Raw genomic sequence first — 6899 nt, forward strand, 5'->3', positions numbered from 1 at the left:
CTGTAATGCTATGCTCACCACAAGTGTAGCTACCATGGGTCACCATACAGTGCTGTTACAATATCATTGACTATATTCCCTGTGCTGTGCCTTTCGTTCCCATGACATATTCATTACGTTACTGGAAGCCAATATCTCTCACTCCCCTTCACTCCTTTTTGCCCATCTCCCACCCCCTCCCCTCTAGCAACCATCAATTTGTTCCCTGTATTTATAGGTATGATTCTGCTTTTTGTTTGTTTATTCATTTGTTTTGGTTTTTAGATTCCACATATAAATGAAACCATATGGTATTTGTCTTTCTCTGATTTATTTCACTTAGCATAATACCATTAGGTCCATCCATGTTGTCACAAATGGCAAGATCTTATCCTGTATAATGGCTGAGTAAATTTCCATTATATATATATATGTGTGTGTGTGTGTGTGTGTGTGTGTGTGTTCATCTATGGATGAACACTTGGGTTGCTTCTGTATCTTGGCTATTGTAAATAATGGTGCAATAAACATAGAGGTGCATATTTCTTTTTTTTTCTCTTTATTTCTTCAAGTTTTTATCTGTTCTTATCAGTTTAAGTTTTATTTAAATTACAGTTAGTTAACATACAGTGTAATATTAGTTTCAGGTGTACAATTTAGTGATTCAACACATACAATACCTGGTGTTCATCACAACAAGTGTGAAGTGCATATTTCTTTTTGAACTAATGATTTTGGGTACATTTGGGTAAATATCGAGTAGTGGAATTATTGGATCACATGGTATTTCCATTTTTAATTTTATGAAGAACCTCCATACTATTTTCCACAGTGGCTGTATTAATTTACATTCCCATCAGTAATGCACGAGGGTTCCTTTTTCTCCACATTCTCACCAACACTTGTTCTTTCTTTCTTTCTTTCTTTCTTTCTTTCTTTCTTTCTTTCTTTCTTTCTTTCTTTCTTTCTTTCTTTCTTTTTTATTATTTTTAGCCACTCTGACAGGTATAAGGTGATATTTCCTTGTGGTTTGATTTGCATTCCCTGATGATGAATAATGTTGAACATTTTTTCATGTTGGCCATCTGGATGTCTTCTTTGGAAAAATGTCCCCTGCCCTTTTTTAAATTGGATTATTTGGGGTTTTTTTGATGTTGAACTGTGTAAGTTCTTTATATATTTTGGATATTAACCCCTTATTGGATATATCCTTTGCAAATATCTTATTCCATTCAGTAGGTTGTTTTGTTGATGATTTTCTTTGCTGTGCAAAAGATTTTATTTTGGTGTAGTCCCAATAGTTTATTTTTGCCTTTGTTTCCCTTGCTTAGGGGACATTTCTAGAAACATGTTGCTACAGCTGATGTCAGAGAAATCACTGCCTATGTTCTCTTCTAGGATTTTTATGGTTTCAGGTCTTACATCTAGGTCTTCAACCCATTTTTAGTTTATTTTTATGTATGGTGTAAGAAAGTGGTCCACTTTCATTCTTTTGCATGTTACAGTCCAGTTTTCCCTACACCATTTGTTGAAGAGAGTATTTGCCATTGCATATTCTTGCTTCCTTTGTTGAATATTAGTTGACTATATAATTGTGAGTTTATTTTTGGGCTCTCTATTCTTTTTTTTTTTTTTTAACATTTTCTATTTATTTTTTCATTTTATTTATTTTTTATTTTATTTAAATTCAATTAGCCACCATATAGTACATCATTAGTTTTTGGTGTAGTGTTCAATAATTCATTAGTTGCATATAACACCCAGTGCTCATCACCTCACATGCCCTCCTTAATGCCCACCACCCAGTTACCTCATCTCCCCACCGACCCCCTTTTCTACAATCCTCAGTTTGTTTCCCAGAGCCAAGAGTCTCTCATGGTTTGTCTCCCTCTCTGATTTCTTCCCAAGTTTCCCTTCCTTCCCCTATGATCCTCTATGCTATTTCTTATATTCCACATATGAGTGAAACCATATAATTGTCTTTCTCTGATTGACTTATTTCACTTAGCATAATACCCTCCAGTTCCATCCATGTCAATGTAAATGTTAGGTATTCATCCTTTCTGATGGCTGAGTAATATTCCATTGTATATATGAACCACATCTTCTTTATCCATTCATCTGTTGAAGTACATCTCATCTCCTTCCACAGTTTGGCTATAGTGGACATTGCTGCTATGAACATTGGGGTTCAGGTGCCCCTTCTTTTCACTTCATCTGTATCTTTGGGGTAAATACCCACTAGTGCAATTGCTGGGTCATGGGGTAGCTCTATTTTTAACTTCTTGAGGAACCTCCATATTGTTTTCCAGAGTGGTTGTACCAGCTTACATTCCCACCAACAGTGTAAGAGCATTCCCTTTTCTCTGCATCCTTGCCAACATTTGTTGTTCCCTGTCTTGTTAATTTTGGCCATTCTAACTGGTGTAAGGTGGTATCTCATTATGGTTTTGATTTGTATTTCCCTGATGACAATGTGGAGCATTTTTTCGTGTGTCTGTTGGCCATTTTATGTCCTCTGTGGAGAAATGTCTGTTCATGTCTTCTGCCCATTTCTTGACTGGATTATTCATTTTTTGGGTGTTGAGTTTGATAAGTTCTTTAAAGATCTTGGATACCAGCCCTTTATCTGATATGTCATTTGCAAATATCTTCTCCCATTCCGTAGGTTGCCATTTAGCTTCCTTTGCTGTACAGAAGCTTTTTATCTTGATGAAGTCCCAATAGTTCATATTTACTTTTGTTTTCCTTGCATTTAGAGACGTGTCTTGCAAGAAGTTGCTGCAGCCAAGGTTGAAGAGGTTACTGCCTGTGTTCTCTTCAAGGATTTTAATGGATTCCTGTCTTCACATTTAGGTCTTTCATCCATTTTGAGTTTATCTCCTTGTATGGTGTAAGAGAATGGTCCAGTTTCATTCTTCATGTGGCTGTCCAGGTTTCCCAGCACCATTTGGTGAAGAGACTGTCTTTTTTCCATTGGATATTCTTTCCTGCTTTTTTGAAGGTTAGTTGACCATAGAGTTGAAGGTCCTTTTCTGGGCTCTCTATTCTGTTTCATAGATCTATGTGTCTGTTTTTGTGCCAATACTATGCTGTTTTGATTACTACAACTTTGTAGTATACCTTGAAATCCGGGATGGTGATACCTCCAGCTTTGTTCTTTCTCAAGATTACTTTGGCTATTTGGAATCTTTTGTGGCTCCATACAAATTTGGTACTATTCATTCTAGTTCTGTGGAAAATGCTGTTGGTATTTTAACAGGAATTGCATTGAATCTGTAGATTGCTTTGTGGATATGGACATTTTAACAATATTAATTCTTCTAGTCCATGAGATTGGTGTATCTTTCCATTTGTTTTTGTGGTCTTCAATTTCTTTATCAATGTTTTATTGTTTTCAGAGTGCAGGTCTTTCACCTCCTCAGTAAAATTTGTTCCTAGATACTTTATTATTTTTGGTGTAAATTGTAAATGTAAATTATTTTCTTAATTTCTCTTTCTGCTACTTCATTATTGGTGTTTGAAAATGAAATCAATTTCTGGGTATTAATTTTGTATCCTGCAACTATACTGAATTCATTTACTACTTTTAATAATTTTTGGTAGAGTCTTTAGGGTTTTCTATATATAGTATCATGTCATCTGCAAATAGTGACAGTTTAACTTTTTCCTCTCCAATATGGATGCCTCATTTCTTTTTGTTGTCTGATTACTGTGGCTAGGACTTCCAGTACTATGTTGAATAAAAGTGGTGAGTGTGGACATCCTTGTCTTGTTCCTGATTTTAGAGGAAAAGCTCTCAGTTTCACCATTGACTATGATATTAGCTGTGGGTTTTTCATATATGGCCTTTATTATGTTGAGGTATGTTCCTTCTAAACCCATTTTGTTGGGAGTTTTATCATAATGGATGTTGAGTTTTGTCAAATGCTTGTTCTGCAATGTATTGTGATAATGATATGATTTTTATCCTTCATTTTGTTGATGTGGTGTATCATGCTGATTGATTTGCGAATGTTGGACTATCCTTATATCTTAGGAATAAATCCCGGAATGTCTGACTTTCTATTGGGTTGCTTTGTTTACTCTTATTATTATAATCCTTCATATATTCTAGATATGAACACTTTTCTATTGCACATGCAGTAAAAATCTACAATCACTTTGTGACTTGGCTTTCATTCTCTCAATGGTATTTTGAATGGATAAACATAATTTGTTAATTTTAATGCAATACAATTTTACAATCCTATACTTTTTATGTACTAAGAATTCATGGTCATGATGGTCCTCCCTTATATTCTGGAAACCTTATTGTTTTGTCTTTTATTCTTATATATACAACCTACCTATAATTGGGGCTTTTTGTTTTTTCGTTTGCTTATTTTGTACGGTAAGAGGTAGGGCATCATTTTGTTTTTTTCCAAGTGGATATCCCATTGATCCAGCACTATTTATTGAAAAACCCACCCTTTCCGTACTCTTGTGCAATGCCACCTTTGCAATAAATTCAGTATCTAAATATGCATGGGTCTGTTTCTGGACTCTCCATTCCATTCCAATGGACTATTTGTCTATTTGTGTACCAATACCCAAAGTCCTAATTAAACTGGTTTTATAATCTTTCTTGCTAGAGCATAGTCCACCTTGTTCTCTTTCAAAGATGTCTTGGCCTTGTGCATTTCTATATAAACAATCAGGTTGTCAAATCTCACAAAATAAACTTGTGGAGATTTTGGTTGAGATTAAATTCTATCTGTATATCAATCTGGAGGGAACTAACATTATTTCATATTGTCTTCTATATCATCAATATGATAGTGCTGGTTATCTTCTAATTACTCATCCAAACCCATCATTCTATTTCATCCTGCCCACTGTTCTAAGCATATAGACTATGTTAATGGAATTCCTTGCCCTCTGGCTTCTGGTTAGGTTTGGCCAATGGGGTACCCCAGAAGGAGATCACAATGAGAGGGGAGGGTGAGGTCAGAGTATTTATTCCACTGAGTCTCTCCTTGAAAGGTTGTCTTGGCCTGGCCTCAACTGAAATTATTGCTTATTTTAAGGCATTTATCTCTACAGGACTTATCTTTTTGGATTCTAATAACTGTTTCCTCTCCTTGTCCCTCCTGGACTAGGCTTGGTAACCACAACCCCACTGTTATTAGCCCTAGGTCCTATGGTATCCTTGTGGTTCCCCTGTGATATACTATACCTTTGTAAATAGTTACTTTTGTAAATACCCTTTCCCCATTTATTCTAATTGAATAATCTCTTTCCTATGGGAATCCTAACTAATGCAACGGTATAGCCTTCTATTTATTCAGATCATCTTGGATTTCTCTAAATAATGCTTTAAATTTCTGTGTAGAGCTCTTGCATATCCTTAATTTGATTTATTCATACATATTTGATAACCTTTGATTCTATTGTCAATGATATGTTTTTAACATTGCATTTTAACTTTTTTCTCCTAGTATATAGAAAAACAAGTGATATTTATCTTGATTTTAATAATTATATTTTTAAAAATATTTTGTTTATTTATATATTTAGAGAGAGTGTGAACAGGAGGAGGGGGAGGGGAAGAGGGAGAAACAATCCCAAGCAGATTCCATGCTGAGTGTGGAGCCTGATATGGGGTTTGATCTCATGACCCTGAGATCATGACCTGAGCCAAAATCAAGAGTTGGAGGCTTAACCGACTGAGCCAGCCAGGTACCCCATTATCTTTTTAATTCTAATAATTTTTAATTAATTTGGAGTTCAATGTACACAATATAGTTAAAATAATGACACTTTTATTTCTTAATTTTCAATCCTTCTGTATTTTATTACTATTTCTTACTTTATTTAATTAAATACAATTTTGAATAGGAGTGCTGGTAGCATGCATTTTTGTCTCACTTCCAACCTTAGGAAGAATGCTTCCAGTATTTCACCATTGAGTATAATATGCAGTACATGTTTTTGTGGCTACCTTTTATCAGATTAAGGCAGTTCCCTTCTATTCCTAGTTTGGCAATGTTTCTAAAAATTATTATTATTATTATTTTTAAAGATTTTATTTATTTATTCATAAGAGACAGAGAGAGAGAGAGGCAGAGGGAGAAGCAGGCTCCCAAGCAGCAGGGAGCCCAATGTGGGACTCAATCCCAGGACCCTGGGATCATGACCTGAGCCGAAGGCAGACGCTTAACCATCTGAGCCACCCAGGTGCCCTCTAAAAATTATTATTATGAATAAATGTTAAACTTTGTGAAATTCTTGGTCTGCATATATTAAGATGATGATTATTCAGTTAATGTTGCAAATATACTGATTTTCCTTTTTAATTTTTAATTTGAGTGTAGTTGACACATAATATTACATTAATCTCAGGTGTACAACATAGTGATTCAACATCTTCATATGCTATGCTATGCTCACCACAAGTGCAGCCACAATCCATCCCCACACAACCCTCTTACAATATCATTGATTGATTTTCAAATGTTAAGCCAACCTGGCATTCCTGGAATAAACCCCATTTGTTAATGATATATTATACTTTTTGTGTATTGCTGGTTTGGGGAGCTAATATTTTCCTTAGTACTTTTGCATCTATGTTTATGCATAAGACTAGTCTGCAATTTACTTCTTTGATAATGCCATTGTAAGATTTTTAATCAATATTGGGCTGGTCTCAAGAAACAAATTGGAATGTTTTTCCTATTTATCTATTCTCTGAGAAAGTTTCAGTAATTTTGGTGGATTTTTTCCCCCTTTAAATGTATGTAGAATTATCAGTAAAGCCACCCAACCTGGAATTTTCTTTGTAGGAAGAAAATTATTTACAGCTTCAATTTCTTTAATGACTCTAGGACAACTGAGATTTTTAAAAAATTTATTTTTGTGAAAATGTGGTAAATTCTATT

Source organism: Mirounga angustirostris, unplaced genomic scaffold (genome assembly GCF_029215605.1).
Source record: "Mirounga angustirostris isolate CCGP_5_RB_7025 unplaced genomic scaffold, mMirAng1.0.hap1 SCAF_11, whole genome shotgun sequence".
Classification (NCBI taxonomy): Eukaryota; Metazoa; Chordata; class Mammalia; order Carnivora; family Phocidae; genus Mirounga; species Mirounga angustirostris.